Genomic DNA, 16264 nt, shown 5'->3' on the forward strand with positions numbered 1-16264 from the left:
TCCTAAAGCACGGCCCTCACACCCCTGGGGGAGGAGAGCTTGTGCCTGTCTGGAGCAGGGCACTGTCACCCCAGGCACTGTCCCCAGGGCGTGGGTGACTTTTTCCAGCCTTGGTCTGGTTGTGAAGCAGGAAAGAGATGCTTTGGCAGGGTCCTTGGGTGCAGGGGGAGTGAGCACAACTGCCTCCACTCAGCGTGGAAGGGACAGAGGAGCGATGGGGGCGGGGCGATGGCAGCCCTCCCACCCCCTCAGGCGGCCCAGCTCTGCACAGTCTCAGCCCCATTCCCTAGACACCAAGGGACACCCGCTGCTGACACCATGGCATTGGGTTTCCCCTGGGCTAGCTCAGGCTACTGTCACCAGGCCTGCCAGGAAATTGCTGCTGACACTCGCGGAAGGGCCCGAGGAGTGGGGAGGCCGGGGATTGTGAAGTCTGTGAGTTCTGAGCAGACACTAGACGGGGCTGCAGCAAGGGAGACAGCTGTAGGTCTGAGGGGAATTCTAGCCACGCAGGGCTGGGCCTTGAGTCTTCATCCTGGTCCTGCCCCTCTTGGGCTTCCCCAGGAGGCCAGGGAACCTGGCAGCTTGTGGCCAGCCTGGCTTCATGGGGTAAGATGGAGGGGAAGGGTCAGCACTGTCTGAGGGTCATAGGACTCCCCTCCACACCCCTACCCTCAAGGTTGTACAAATTTGCCCCTTAGCATCCCCCCAGGAAGAAAGCCACAGCTGCCCCACCCTCACCAGGCCACATGCCTGGACACTGAGGGGTTCCTACCCCCTTTAACCTGGATAGGGATCATGACCCCCTCCTCCTGTGTTTTCCCCCATCCCGCTGCTGTCCTACCAGGTCCTAAGCAGCCTGCTCTGCATCCTTACCCAGCCTGTATGCCATTCCTTTCTCTCTCACTCCCCTGCTGCCTCTCTCTTCTCTGCTGTGTTTATTAAAATAAAAACATGCATTGGTTCCCAGGTGCTCCTGAGTATTTCGAAGACTTAGGGAGAGGGCTGGGCATGTTGGCGATGGAATGACCAGAGCAACAGAGCACTCTCTGGGCTCTCAAGGGAATACCTACAGGAGGCTGGGCCCAATCCACTTGCAAAGAAATATCTATGGATCTCTCTCCCCTCTGAACTACACGGCTCCCCACAGATGAAAGCCCTCAGTTCTAGACTGTGACATCTGCCATGGCTTTGATCCTGGACCACCCAACCCTAGCCTCAGCCCCAGGCAGGAGGAAGAGGAAGGCCAGAGGTAGAAGCAGGCCCATTGGAAATGTGGGAAGGGTCCGGACCTGCAGGGAGAAAGCCACAGGGGCAGCCAGGCCTGCCCACAGAGTGACAGTGGTGATGGAGATGCGGTTGCAGGGTGATTGAGGGTGGTGAGCACCCGCATGTGTACAGGACAGGGGTAGTGGGAATCCAGCCAGGGCTCCTCACAAGGCGATGGACGGTTCATGGTACCAGCCTGGCAGCCTGGGGCATCTGGCCTCACCAGCCAGCAGCTTCGAGCCTCCCCCCTAGGCAAAGGCAGGCCTCTCTCCAGGAGCTCCTCAAGGGCAGGAATGGATGATCCACACAGATGATCAATCCATCCACCCATCGCGGGTGTCTGAAATACCTGCCACAGGCCTAACACAGGACAAACATGCAGAATTGTCCCCAAAAGGCCCACCTCTCAGTCTAGGACACTCAGGAAGGCACTTCAGAGCAGGGCAGGGTAGGGTGGGGGTGAGAAGGGGGGGTGGGCTCTGATTGGACGGTTCTCAAGTTTGGTTTTAACAGATCATGAAATTATGACTTAATGTTCTTACTTTTCACTTACCCAAGTAAGGACATTAAATAACTGACAAAAGAAAGGTATTTTAACACTTCTTTAAAAAATAAAGAGGATTAAATAAAAGACAGTCCTTCTCAATATCAATTAGTGATAGAGGTTAGACTAGGGGTTATTTTGGGGGGAACTGACTGAAAGGGATACCAGGAGGCCTGGGGAGCACTCATCAAGTACCAGTTCTAGATCTGGGAGGTGGCTGCACAGGTGTGACATATACAGAAATTCGTTGAGCTGTACACTGGGGCTACTGCACTTTGCTCACATAAGTTACTCCTCAATGAAAAAGTAAATAGAGGCAGAAGTTGGACATTAAGCTCACAGAAGCTCAGGACTCGGAGGCCATGCTTCATGAATTCAAATTCCAGCTCTACCTCTCGCTATCTGTGTGACTTTGAAGAAATTACTTAACCTCTCTGTGCTTCAGTTTCCTCATCTCTAAACTGAAGATAATCATTGTACTTACCTCAAAGAGTTCTTGTGGGGACAAAATGAGTAAATATATGTAAAACCCATCAAAGAGTGTTTGGTATGTAGTAATTACTCAGTAAGTGGTATTCATTGTTATTAATATTATTCAAGAAAGCGAAGTTGCAAAGTTTATATTGAAATATAAAAATAGATTAAACTTCCAATTAAGAAAAGAAAACATAAAATGACATTTCATAGTATGAATTACATTATATGATATTGCTTTCTTACACAAACTTATTAGAGGCTCTGTATTTCTCATTCATTATTCAACAAATATTTATTGATTGCTACTAGCTTCCAAAACTATTCCAGACAGAGGGAATAAAGCAGTGAATCAGACAAAGTCCCCGTCCTCGTGAGTTTACATTCTCATGTGGGAGACAGTCAGTAAACAAACAAGGAAATAAATATGTAACACAACGTCAACAGAGAACACCAAAACATCTACACCTAGGCATACCATATCCAAACTGCAGGAAATCAAGACAAAGAGCAAATCTTGAAAGAATTCAAAAGGAAGCAAATGCTTTACCTCTAGAGGAACAAGGATAAGAGTTGAACTGACTTGTCTTCAGAAGCCATAAGAGGAAGATGGAAGTAGAGTGAAATACTTAAAACGTTGAAAGCAGAAAACTGAACCTAAATTTGTGTATCCACTGAAATTATCCCTCTAAAGTGGAAGAGAAATAACGACTTTCTCATACAAACAACATCGATGGTGATAAGTGCCAGGAGGAAAAGTAAGGCTGAGGAAAGTGAGGGGGGCAGGTAGAGGTGCCACGTCAGGGCGTCAGGAGACCTCTCCAAGGAGGTGCCATTTCCATGGAGACCTGAATAAAGTGAAGGAAGGAGGCAGGAGCCATGCGAGGATCAGGAGAGAGCTCCTGGCAGAGGGAGCGGCAGGGGCAAAGGCCCTGCGGTGAGATGGAATCTGAGAGGAGCAGAAAGAAGCCAGTGTGGCTGGAGCACAATTAGCCCAGGGCAGAGGGTGTGATGTGAAGAAGGAAAGGTACAGGGCCAAGGTCATGGAAGGAGCTTCTCCTGAGTGCCATGAGGAGCCATTGGAGGAATCTGAGCTGAGGGTGATACAACCCAATTTACATCTTCTGCAGATCACTCTTGGCTTTGGTTTGTGGAGACCAGGGAGGAGCAGGGAGATCAGCTACAAGGCATTGTCCAGGCAAGAGATGGGGGGGCATTGACCAGGATGGTGATAGAGGAGGGAGGAGGGGAATCACTGGATTCTAGAGGCTTCTGGAAGGCGGAGCCAGTAGGACGATAGATGGATTGGATCTAGTGTGTGAGGAAAAGAAAAGGGCAAGGTGGGCATTTTGGCCTGAGCCACGGGGGAGTGGCAGTGCTTGGAGCTGAACTGGGGGACCTGGGAGAGAAGCAGGCTTGGGCATCAAGAGTTCTGCTGTGTTTGCACACGTCAAGTTTGAGAGGACAAATGGATAGCTGGACACACAAGTCTGGATCAAGGGAGCGGGCAGAGCCGAACGTATCATTTGAGGATGGTCAACAGCACAAGTGTACGGCTCAAATGCCCTACGGGAGCTCATGTTCGGGGTTTTCTCACAGTCTTTCTGGAAAATTCCCCGCAGCCCTGCTAAGGAAAGTGGAAACAGTCTTTCTAGGGTTGTCTCATCAAAGCTGGAGCATTCTGGGCAACACCAGAGATGGAAAACCAGCACCCCTTGTCTCCAGCAACTCCGCCAAGCCTCTCCCTGTGGGCTGCAGCATACAGCGCGGTGGACCAGACGTGTGAGGGCAGAGAGCTCGGGGCAGGTGCGGACAGGAACCAGATGAGAGGCACACTCTGGGCCAGTGGCCAGGGAAAAATTCCTCCCGGGCAGGCGCACTCAGCGCTCTGGGCAGAACCTGAGACGATCTCAGATGGCGCCCTGAAGAGAGAGTGAGAAAATCATTCCTCTCCAATTCTCTTTCCTATCTGATCACAATGTGCCCTTTAAATCACAGCTGCATCTGGTTGCTAAAAATGCGGCCAATGGGGCTTTAACACCCTCTAAAACTTGCTAACACTCCTGTTTAAGGGAAGAAAGCAAACTTTAGACTCAAAGGCTTCTATAGGCAACTCTGGCTACAATGTAATCATATTTCTGTGCTTTCATTTTATTTATTTTTACAGCTACTCTTTGTTTATGACAAGTGCTACTAGTGTTCCATTAACGGTACAGATGTAAAATTTCCTTTTAAAAGATATTCACGTGTGTGTGTATGTGCGCGTGCACACATGTGCGTACAGTAAGTTAAATAAAAATGTTACAACTAGAAGGACCCACAACTAATAATATACAACTATGTACCTGGGGGCTTTGGGGAGAAAAAGGAAAAGAAAAAAAATCTAAAAAAAAATAGAAAAATGTTAATAATACAAGTGGCACTCAGATGTGGCCAAAATCATGAAGATGTGACTTACAAGACTAGAATCTGAAAAAAACATGGTTATAAAAGATGCAGAAATGAAAATAAGAGCCCTGAGCATCATATTCATACACAAAGCTCAAAATCACCCGAACCACCCCAAGATCAAGGGTGGGAACATCCCCCTTTCCTTTCACAGCCCTTGCAGGCTGCACGTGGATAACTTTCCCTCTTCCGTGGTGCTTTCGGTATTTGCCATCACTGGATTTCACCAAAGGGGAGAATTCTCTGAATATACAGTTTTCCTCATCTCAAGGCCACAAAATTGATGTTGTTACCAATGCAGTCTCCCCAAAGGCCGCAAAATCATGAGATGCCTTCTGAACCAGCAAAGATTACGATGTGCCCTTTAAATAACAGCTGCATCTGATCATACCTCTAACTCACGGAGATGGAAGTTCTGGACAATAGTGTCCCCATACAGTGCACTCCTCAAAAATAAGGAGCAGGTCTAGGCATGAGTCAGGGCCTTGAGCAGCGCCTGGCTTAGGCCAGACCTCAGGGATCTCTGAATATTAGGTGGTCCACGCACAGCAGTGCCCACCCGAGTCAGATGACAGTGTCCGTGTGGGGTCCACAGACCTGGGCAGAGAACAGAGCTCAGGAGGAATGAGGACAGAAGATATTCAGATGCAAATCCTGCTGACCCTCTCGGGACCCCAGAGAAACCCAGCGATGTTATCCCAAAAGTAGGAAGTGTGGGCCCTGGGCTCTCAGCACCTCCAGCTGCAGCCGGCTGAGGGAGGCACAGCTGTCTCGCCTGAGGCTGTGTCTCTTGTGAAGGAGAAACATCCGGCCAATTCCATCAAGAATGTCAGTCAAGATTCAGGGGAGGAATCGGTCAGTTCAGCCATCCTATCCAGCAGCTCTGTGTCCTGGGAGCAGACGATTGGACCATCCTCAGCCAGGATGGGGAGAGGCCTCTGCCCCAAGGGCTGGGGCCTTTGCAGCCCCCTCATCCCCCAAGTCCTCTCCCACCTAAAGCCTTGGGCTGGGGGACTGCAGCCTGGGAGAGGCACAGGGACTGGCAGGATGTGACCCAGGATATGGGGACCACAGGCTCTGTGGCGAGATATGCGGAGGTGAAAGGGCAAACCTGTTTCTAGTCTCCTTATCAGGAATGGCCGAGTGAAAGGGAAGTGGGCAGCCCTGGAGGTCAGGCTGGCGGGTCATTGCGGGGCCAGGGCTGGGCCCAGGAGACCTGAGAGGGGACCCTGCTGGGCGGGGGAGAAAGAGAAAGGGAGGGATGAAGGGAGGGCCGGGGAAGAACAGCTAGGTGGCCAACCATCCAGGTTTGCCCTGGACTGATGGGCTAGCTGGGATAGAGGACTTCCAGGTTTAAAACCTAGGTGGCTGGTCACCCTAGGAGCAGTCCTAGCCAGGCGACCGTCAGAGCCCCAGCCCACCTTCCCCGGCTCACCCCTCCACCTTGTGTGAATGCCTTCTTTCTTCTTCCCACTGCCGCTTTATTCATTCAACAACTATTAAAGAAATGCCCACTCTGTGCCAGGCCTGCTGCCAGGCACGGGGGTCCAGCAATGAAACAACAGACTCCCCTTTGTGGTCCAGAGCTTGTGGATTACGAGACCTTCAAAGCCAGGGGGAATCCTCACTCCCTCTGCCGCCTGCCCAGCCAGCCACCGCCTGGTGCCTCTGGCGCGTGTTTCCAGGAAGCTCTTTTTGGTCTACCTCGCCACACTCCAGCGTGGGGACTGTGTCTAGTTCACGGCTCTACCTCCTGCTGAGCCCAGCACAGGACCCTGAACACGACAGGTGCTTAATACCTGTCTTTGATGGAGTGGTTAAGGTACTGAGGGCAGGGCGGAGGTGGGGACCCCTCGGCAGTCTGTGAATACCCACAGCCCTGCACCCACGCCACTCCGCAAATATACACATATGCACACAGGGCACACCTAGTCTTGGAGCTGCATTCTCCCTGACCCAGCAGAGGCGGGCGCCCACCATCCCTAGCTGGGGAAGGAAAGGGGAAACATGGCAGGCTGATGGGCAGACCCCAGCCTAGGTCAGGGGAGGGTGGTCCCCGAGATGGGGGGAGTACCAGAGCTGGCTTCTTCTCCGCTAGTTGAGAAGTCTTGGCCTCGGGCTCCAGCATCCTGTTCCCTCAGGGGTCTCACCTGTAGTGAGCCCACAATAGGCAATGTGCCCTATGTGTGTCTGGGGCATCTTAGGGAGCCAGAACCAAGCCTAGCCTCTTTTGGCCTTGGTCCTTGCAGCTGGAGAAGCCAGCAGGGACGTTGAGGGAGGCTAGGCAGGGAGGGAGGCAGTGCTGGAAGAGGCTGGGCTTCCAGTTACAACTCCAACAGACTCCGCCGCCCACTTAAGGAGTAGGGAACTGCACATGGGACTATAAGCTTCTCACAGGCAGAGCTGTATGCACTCATCTTGGTCCACCCAGCAGGGCAGGACTTAGACTGGGCTCTCCACACTTTCTGTGGATAATGCCAAAATCAAGCCTGGCCCTCACAGAGCAGGGCCCCACATTGCTGTCCTGCCCCCTGGTGGCATTTTATCATATTGCAACCCTCGGGATATAAGAAAAAGCAGGGGGTGGGATTTCTGACTGTGGCTGAGGTCAGCCCACTGGATGCCCCATCTTTGGGGCATGGTCTTAGGGCATCACCAGGATGGGGCCCTTGAATGTTCTGAGAACAGCTGGGGAGTGGGAGAAAAGAGCAGGATGTGGGAAGACAATGCCAGAGGAAAGGGCATCCTGGGACCTGATGCACGCTCTACCCACAGGTCACAGACAGACAGGGAAAGCACAGAAGGGACCTCGGGATCTTTTAAAATCAAAACTCAGGTGTCCAGAGTTGGATTATGGCTTAACCATAGTCTTCGGTTCCTGACACACCCTCATGCTTTCATGTAGGTAATTTTTCATTTAGCTATTTTTCATAATGCATAAGCACCTATGAACCAGGGACTTTCTTTCCTCCTTTCTTTTTAAGAGCAGAGATTCCCCCCTCCCCCAACTCCCGGCCTTTTCTTCCAAAGGAAATTTCATATGGAACCCGGGTAAGTACGAAGTGGAACTGCAATGGCCGCAGTAGGGGTGGGGGCTGGCTGCTGCCTGTTTGGCCACCCCCTTTACTGCCTCAGCAGCCCCCAGGAGCCGCCTGGAATTCTGTAGAACATGATCTGTACCAACAGTGCCCAGGAGGGCAGGAACCTGTCTCCTCCGTTCCTATGCCCCAGTGCCCAGCACATACCCAGTTTATTTAATGCCCTGTTTCAACAAATGCTGGGTGAAATGAACTGAATAAGAGAAACTTAGTCCAACAACTACCCAGGTCTGATTTGGGGAGGGGACACCAAAAAATGCCTCTGCCTCCAAAAGTCTCCGCCATCAGCCTATCACAGTGCCTACCCTTCTCCATAACCACACAGTCCAACGCTGCATGTCCTCCAGGACCCGAAACAGACACTACCTCCTCCACGAAGCTTTCCCAGATGTCCCCAGCCAGAGTCATCCTGCTGCCTTTGAACACTGTAGCCACTTTATTACACCTCTCTCCTGCATTCTTCACACTCACTCAGCCTTCAGCCCAAGTTATTTGCATACATGTCTCATTTCCCCAACAATGCAGACGCTGCGCTCTTTGAGAAGCCTGTCGTGTTTGATCGACTTCTGCATCCATCTCGGTGCCTTCACACAGTAATATTCAATACATGTCTGAGGAAGAAGGAAAGTCTCCCCGTGCTCCTAAGGACATCGTGTCTCCAGAGAGGAAAGGCTGTTAAAATTCTCCACCAGGGGCACCTGGAATCAATTTGACCTACTAAGACATTAGCTGGACTAGTTTATCAGCTCCGCAAACTGTCACCAAGCAGAGAACATGGACAGGGATCCAGGATAGGGAAGTTCGGGTAGAAAAGAGACATCTAGAGCCCCACTAGTGTCAGAGCTGTGTGCAGAGGTTGGGTCCCTGGTCCTGAGAAGGATTCAGAAAGTGTGGCCAAGGAAGAGCTGGGGGTAGGGGCAGCAGGAGGAGAGAGGTGGAGGGTCCTGGGTCCCTCAGCTCTTGAGTTTGCCTCCCCACGTCTGCCTCCAGGGCCTGGCAGGCTGGGACACAGGGGACTGGTTCCCTTTTTCTCCCCCAGAACATCTGGGGTTGCATCAGACATAACGATCTGGTAAAGAAAATTGTTATGGAAATATGTAACCGTGAGACGTTATCAAAGGCGTCTTTAAAGTCCCTTTTCAACCCCCAGCGGGTGGAGGGGGTTGGAAATTGGAAAACTGGGAGACGATTACAGGACCATCAAAGTGGCCGAAATTCAATCCAATCTGCAGGTTTAAGGATGGCTAGCAGACTCCTGCCCCAGCCCAGAAGGCTGCAAACCCACTGTTTAAAAACCAAATCAACGGCATCATCAGATCCGGGCCTGCAGCAAACAAACGGCGCCCACAAAGGGTTCCCTGGATTTCCCTTGCGCTGGGGAAATCTGAGAAGTGAGGCCCTGGGGAGGCGCGCCCAGCTCCCAAGGCTTCTATCTTCTCCTCCCTACCCCACCCCACCCCCAGTCTGGGCTCCAGCTCTTTGTCTCTCCATCCCTCTCGGTGCCTTCCTTCTTGTACATCTTTCTGTGCCTACTCATTCTCCTTCCATCTCTTTTTATATATATTTTTTCTAACAGTGTTCTATGTCTCTCTTCTTTTTCTCCCTATGGTTGCCCTCTCATAAATTGTGGAAATTGTGACATTTCCACTTTTTTTGTGTGGACTTCCATCTCTTTTGTGCGTCAGCACTGTGTCTTTACATTTGGTCTTTTTTCTTTCTTTTCTCGTTCTCTCTTTCTTTCCTTCTTTTGTTCTTTCACAGCAACACCCTCTTTTCCTGGGCCTCTCTTTAATTTTTCTGCCCTTTCCTCCCTGTGAATTTCCTGTAATTTCAGACCATGGATGAGGTGAAATCCTCTTTGGCTGGTTTGTTTACCAATGCGAGTCCTGGGTATTTCACCCTGGTGTCCAAACATAAGTGCCCTCCATGCATGCCCCATCCAGGGACCCTTCTCCCTATGTCTATCATCATGAACTGTGCATCGCGGCAACATAACCTTGCCAGCACACAGGGCGCACGAAAGAGACATGTGGTTTTTACCTCTGAGGAGGCTCTGCAGACATGAAAATTTATGTCCCGCGGGGTGGAACGCTACAGCACATAAAACTGATCCACGCAGAGAACGTCTGTAATTTACAATTTTTTTTACGTGGGGTGAGAGAAAGAAACTATAATTTTGCTACTAATAAAGTCTCTATTTTTATGCTCAAGATGTGAGGGTTTATCTTCACTCACATTTCTCATGGTCGTAACCTTGAAGGCTCTGTTATATTGCAGGTTTATATTTAGAAAAGAGAGCAATTCGCACGTCTCACTGGAAATTCCGAGGAGTTTCATTCCGCCCTGCAAAATGTGTTAGTGACCACGAGAAGAAAGCTCCTTTTTGAGTCATTCGTCTTAGACGAATCCTTTCGGGAACGGAAAGGGAAACAACACACGTATGTTTATCGAGAATAGAACTGAGAACCTCAGGAGAAAACGAAAGCAGACGCACAGGGCGCGCCGCAGGAGCCCCGGGAAGGCGCGGACGGCCGACGGGATGCGGCAATTCGCCACCCGGCCACTCACCGCCGCCTGCGGCCCGGGCGAGAGCGGGCCGCGAGTTGCAGCGACGGGGTCCGAGTAGCCGGCAGCCGCCCACCTGTCCGGCCGCCCGTGGGGCCGTCTGTCCGTCGCGGGTCCTGCGCGCCCGGCTCCAGGCTCGCGCGTTTCCGCGGCCCACGGCCTCCGGCTCGGCTCCCCGCTGGCCTGGCCTCGCGGCGCACAACCTGCGGGCTGCTGTCAATTTACCAGGCCCCAAGTTCACGGGCGCTGCGCCCGTTCCGCTCGCGTGAGCCCAGGCCCTGCTCAGGCCCGGGGCTGACATGCTAGAGTCCGAGGCCGCCGCTGGAGAGAAGAACGGGCGGGCGGCCGCGGGCTCGACTCCTGGGGCTCTCCGAGCCCCAAGGCCCCGGCGATCCGGGAAGAAACCAAGCGCCTGTTCCCTTTGATCTGGTTTTATAGAGATTTGATGTTGACATTAAACTTTGAATGCTTTTATCGAGTTCGATCTCTCTCTGATTACCATTTTTACAAGGGACTCGTGTGCCGGCGCAGCAATCTGCTGGCTGGCGAGGATGCGCGGAGGGACGCGGGCACCGGGCCCTGGGATCAGCAGGCCCTGCGGCACGGGGTGCCGGGGCGACGCTGGGCACAGCCCCCTACCTGAATCCATACGCAGTTGCCGCTCGCCCCACATATCCCTCCTTCCCCGCCCTCGCGCACCAGGCCGCCCTCTCCGCAACGCTGGCGCGGGAGGCCGGTGCACGGTCGCGGCGCGGCGCGGCGGAGAGACCCAGGCTCCAGAGGCGCAGGGTGCGGAGCCGGAGAGGAACTGGGAGCCGCCGCCGCGCCTCAGTCCTCCCTCTGCAGCCCCCATATCCACGCCGAGAGACTCAATTACTTTCAGGTGTGGACCACTTAATAAACTAAATCTTCCGGGGCAGGAGGCAAGTTTTGGGGGGCCAAACTCAAATCAGCAGACTTCGCATTCATAAAGAGGGGCTTCCCTTAAGTCTCGTCCGGTTTGGGCGGAGGTGGGGAGAGGAGGTTCCCCGACAGAGAGTGTCTCCCCCTGGGATGACTGTCCTTGTGGGTGGGGGGACCCAGAGAGGCTCTCTGTCTCTTTGGGTCTCTCCTCGGCTCTGTCTCTTTCTATCTCTGTTCTCGGTACATCAGAACGGAATCAACCATTTTTGGACTGAATCACTGCTAACTGGGCCAGAGCCCTTGAGCCGAGTCCAGAGACCCAGTGGAAACAGAAAGCTGTCTCTCGTCCCCTCTCTCACCTCTTTCTCTTTTTCTCCTTTGTCTCCATCATCCATTGCCCAACGCTCTCTTGATCTGAGATTTCCAAACCTACTTTTGCAACACTCCAGGGAAACTCCAATTATCTCTAGGGCTTTGTGAAATGCTCAAAACGACATGAACTTCAATTATGTTTAATTATTTAACTGCAGGCTATGGACCCTTGATTGGGCAGAATAAGCAGAGGAGGATGTTGGTTAATCAAACAAACCATCCCAGGGTGTCACAGCTCCCTGAAGGAATGCCAGCTTCAGAAATTTCAGGGCTCAGGAAAGAATCTCCAGCTCAGGAAGAGAAAATTAAGTTCCCAGGAGGGCAGGGGCTTAATTTATTAAGGTTTGGTCCCAGGGAAAGCTCTCTCTGACAAGAGGAGCCAGGAGGACTCTGTCCTGCCCTGGGCTTCCTCCCCCCACCCTCTTGCCAACCATCTCCATCCAGGCCTTTGGAGAAGGAAGGGAGAAGGTTTCTCCCTTCTTACCCTACTCTACTCCCATTTAAAATCCCTCAGTAAAGTCCAGTTTACACTGGACAAAGCAAACTGGTTCCTTCCCTGTTTGCTAGGAAATTCAGACCACAACAGAATTTTTGTATGAATTTCCCAGGAATCCAGCCTGATGTAAATAAACATGCTCTCTCTCGTGGCTCTGCTCTTTTAGAAGAGTTACTCACCCAAAAGTCTCGGAGGGCCCCTCACTCCTCACACCACTGGATCTAGGAAATTGCCCTTCTCCTGAGTTCAGGGATGGGAGCCCCAAGAGGTGACCAGATGGCCGTGGTGGAGGGCAACTCACTCTCACGGCATCTGACAAGGGCCCACATGTTTCCCGTACAGAGAACAAATCTGCCCCATTAAAGCGTTACTCTGCTGGGGAAAACACTGATGCAATATTAGAAACACGCTGGGCCCACTGTGAGAGCCGGAAGGAGAGGCAGGTCCTCTCAGGAAGGCAGCGAAGGCCAGTGGGCGAAACTAATCCCGCCACGTCCACCCTGACTTGGCCCAGCAAATTGAGGGAGGGCTTATTGACCAAAACATCCGCAGGAGCGAGCCTATGGGGCTAGTGGTGTAGTTAGAGAGAGAACGTCTGGGGATAGACAGAGGCAGAAGGTGCTGGGGGAACCTGGGCTTGGGGCCGAACTGGGGAGTCCACTTCCTAGGACTGAACTTTATAGCAAACAACTCCACGGTTTGGGCCCCAGCGACACTGCTGATCTAAATAGCTTATTAACAAATGGAAAATATATAAACACATAACAATTGCCTCTAAGAAAAAATTTATTAAAATCCTCCCATGTTATGTGCAAAATAAATAGCTGAGACCATATGGGTGAGGAGGAAAGTGGCTGTGTTCTAATTAGCTATATGCTCTCGGCAAAAGTTCCCTCTCCAGGCCTCGTTTCCCTCATTTCTAGATGAAGATGACAGCCTAGATTAGCAGTTTTCAAACTTTATACTGCATCAGTGTCATCCAAAAAAAACCCCGTTGAAACAAAGACTGCTGGGGCCCACCCCAAGAGTTTCTGACTCAGTAGGTCTGGGGTAGGGCCAATAATTTGCGTTTCTAATAAGTTTCTCAATGCTGCAGCTGCTGGCCTGAGGACCACACTTTGAGAACCTTTGGACTAGATGATGTTTAAGCTCCCATCAGATCTAACATTCTGCTCTGTCTCCATGCCCCTGGATATCCTCCATGCCTCCTGATGTGTTTGGAACCAAATATGAGAGGGCTGATGATTTTACACTCAGGCTTGTACACCCTGTCATCAATACAGAATAAATCTTTCAGCAGGCTGACAGAGGCTGGTCACCCTGCCCACTGAAGGATTCTTGACCTCTCAGTGCACATATTCCAGTTTGAATTAACCCCAGCTGGCTGACTGCAGGGCCTGCATCTCCAACAGTGGCTAATGCTGGTTTTCCTTTGTACCAAGCAGGGCTGGGCCTAATCCTAGCTAAATCCCAAGCAGGCCTGTTGTGTAGACGGCTGCCTTCAGAGGGGTTGGCAAGAGCCCAGGGTACATCTCCAGGCCCCTCGATGTGGCCTAGTGTCTGCTAAACATTTACCCCAACACACACACACACACGCCACCACACACAGAATCCCCAGTCATCAGGAGACCTAGTTTCACTTTGATGTACCTCTGCCTGCACATTTGTTTCAGCTCCTCTCCTGGAACCACGGCCTTATTTATCTTCTTGGCATGGGTTCTTAGAATACTTCCATTCAGGCAGCAGCAAAATCACTCAGCTCCACTGTTTTACGAAGTTTATCAAACAGCAAAATATCCGGTCTCTTTGTCCAATGGATCTGGTGAGAATGTGCCTACAGAACTGCTTTTCCCCAGATGTCCTAGGGTCTGTGTGTGGTTACAGATACCCTCCCCTATGAGGACCCTGCAAAATCTTGGGCTTGCCTACTTATGCTGCAAGGGGCCCCCAAAGCAGATGCAGAGTTTTGAGGCTTCTCCTAAATAGGGAGACCCAGCTACACATACTTCACACATGCACACACTATGTTCACACCCCACCAACAGACCCTCAGACTCCACAGCAGATTAACAACCTGTACACCCCACCCCAATCCCCCAGCCTGGGATACCGCCCCTGCCCCCAAAAGTGGGAGCTGCTTCTAAAATTATCACTGTCATCTCCATCCCAAAGTTTGGGACCTTTGTGGAGACAGCCACCTTCCCTGCAGCTGAGGGCTTGGGCCCTCCCCACCCATTTAAAGGGACCAAGTGTTTCATAATCTCCACAGGTCAACTCCAAACAGCCACAGGCCTGGTCTTCTCCACTAGGCCCTCCACTCCAAGCATTCTGCTTGCTTCCCAGGAATCATGGCAACCCCAAGGCTGGGCTCTGCACCTCTAATCCCACCTGAGGCCTCTCAGCCAGGGCTGGGGGTGGCCCACGCTCTCTGAGGGGCAAGAGAGCAGGCAGCCAGGCCCACCCTCACTCGGCACCTGGCATGCCCAGTACTATCACCAGGTGGGCACCAATCACAGGATTCCAGAACCTGGAAAGTGCACGGAGCACTTTCCCTACGCCCCTTAAGGAAGTTCTCAAAGTCCAGAGAGGAGCCTGGGGCTAGGCAGATGCCCCGACTTTGCAGTTGACAATGTGTACTCACTGAAGGACCCTTTCTGCATGGAAATCTGACTCAGAGGTTCCAAATGTCCCCTGAAGACACACCCCTCTGCCCTGTCTCTGCAGCCCCCACTCTCTGGGCTGCTGATCATCCCTACACTGTCCCCCACCCCAGCTCTCGCAATAAGTCTGGTCATTTCTTCCCCCTAAATACCTCTTCCCTCAAGCCATCCCTCTTCATTCCCTTGGCCACACGCCAGTTCAGGCCTTAGTGACCTTGTGCCTGGACCACCCTCTTACACGCTGTCTCCCCTTCTCCTATGTCCCCCGGCTACCTAGGGCAAGTCACTCTCTCTGCACCCTAGCTTTCTCATCTGTAAAATGGAGACAATGGTACCTTCCTCAAATGGAGGTAAGAATTAAATAAGATATTGCACTTAAAGAGCTTGGTCCACAGTAAGTGCTCAGTAAATGTTAGGTATCATCATTACTATTATTATCCTGCTCAAGCTACCAAAATTATTGTCCCAAAGCACAGCTCTCATTCTCCTGCTAAATAACAACAACAATAGTAATAATACTAACACTTACCAAACACTTATGGGCCAGGCCCTGTTCCAAATGCATCTCAGCACTCTCCAATGGCTCCCCATTCCCTAAAAGAAAGTAGGCGCCATTTTTTGCACATGCTGCATTCTGGTCCTGCTCAGCCTGTCTGTTGTCATGTCTGCTACTCCTTCACAAAGCCCTCTGCTGGAGGAGTCAAGCTCCCTGAGCCGGGACATGCCCTGTCCACTTGACCTGGATTCAGCAACTGCCCTCTTCTCCATCTGCCCGCACTTTGCCGGCCCTTCACGTTTTCCCGGGCTGCAGCTCAGAGATCTCCGAGGGGGAATGGCTCTTTGCCTCGGTGCCCAAGGCTGTGCAGCTGGGGGTCCAGGGACTGGTGCTGATATGTTCATGACTGCTCAGTGGTTGACCTCTCCACCTGGAAGTGACATCAGAGGACATCAGCCCCTTCCGCTCACGTCCATTCCTCAACAAGGGCAGCCTATCTCACACTTAGCAAACATCTTGTATTAGCGGGTAATTGTTCATGTGTCCAAATCTTGTCTCCCTAGGAGAAAAAATCTAGTAAGAAGGATCCACCCAGGCTTTGGAGTGGGGGTGCGTTTTTAGCCCCTCCACTCTGCTGAGCACAGTCGAACGGCTGGAGGGAGAGCACAGCCCTTGTCCATCTGAGAAGACTGTAGGTAGCATGGCATGCTGGAGACAGAGCAAGCTCACTAGGCCACCTGCCTGGGGCCCTCCTGGTTCTGCCATTTAGGAAGTGTCTGATACCTTGGACAATTTAATCTCTCTGAGTTCTGTATTCTCATCTGTAAAGTAGAAACAATAATAGCTACCTCCTAAGAGGGTCATATGAAATTTTAAAATGTAGAGTGTCTAGTTCAGACCTAGTTCATAGTGGGCTCTCAGTCCCACCTCCCTTCCTTG

At 51.9% G+C, this 16264-nt stretch overlaps 1 protein-coding gene across 4 annotated transcripts in view; it reads right to left on the bottom strand.

The window, feature by feature from the left end:
* UBL4B (ubiquitin like 4B) overlaps window positions 1-16264 on the bottom strand; it is a 63257-nt gene that overhangs the window by 39585 nt on the left and 7408 nt on the right. The window contains exon 1 of one of the 4 annotated variants that reach the window (XR_011438775.1): window positions 12349-12591. The exons of 2 other annotated variants lie outside the window; for them this stretch is intronic. The gene's annotated coding sequence lies outside the window, so the exon portion shown is untranslated. Of the gene's footprint in view, window positions 1-12348; window positions 12592-16264 lie in introns of those variants that run through there. One more of the 4 variants, XR_011438778.1, reaches the window with a different exon arrangement.

This window comes from Equus caballus, chromosome 5, assembly GCF_041296265.1.
Source record: "Equus caballus isolate H_3958 breed thoroughbred chromosome 5, TB-T2T, whole genome shotgun sequence".
Classification (NCBI taxonomy): domain Eukaryota; kingdom Metazoa; phylum Chordata; class Mammalia; order Perissodactyla; family Equidae; genus Equus; species Equus caballus.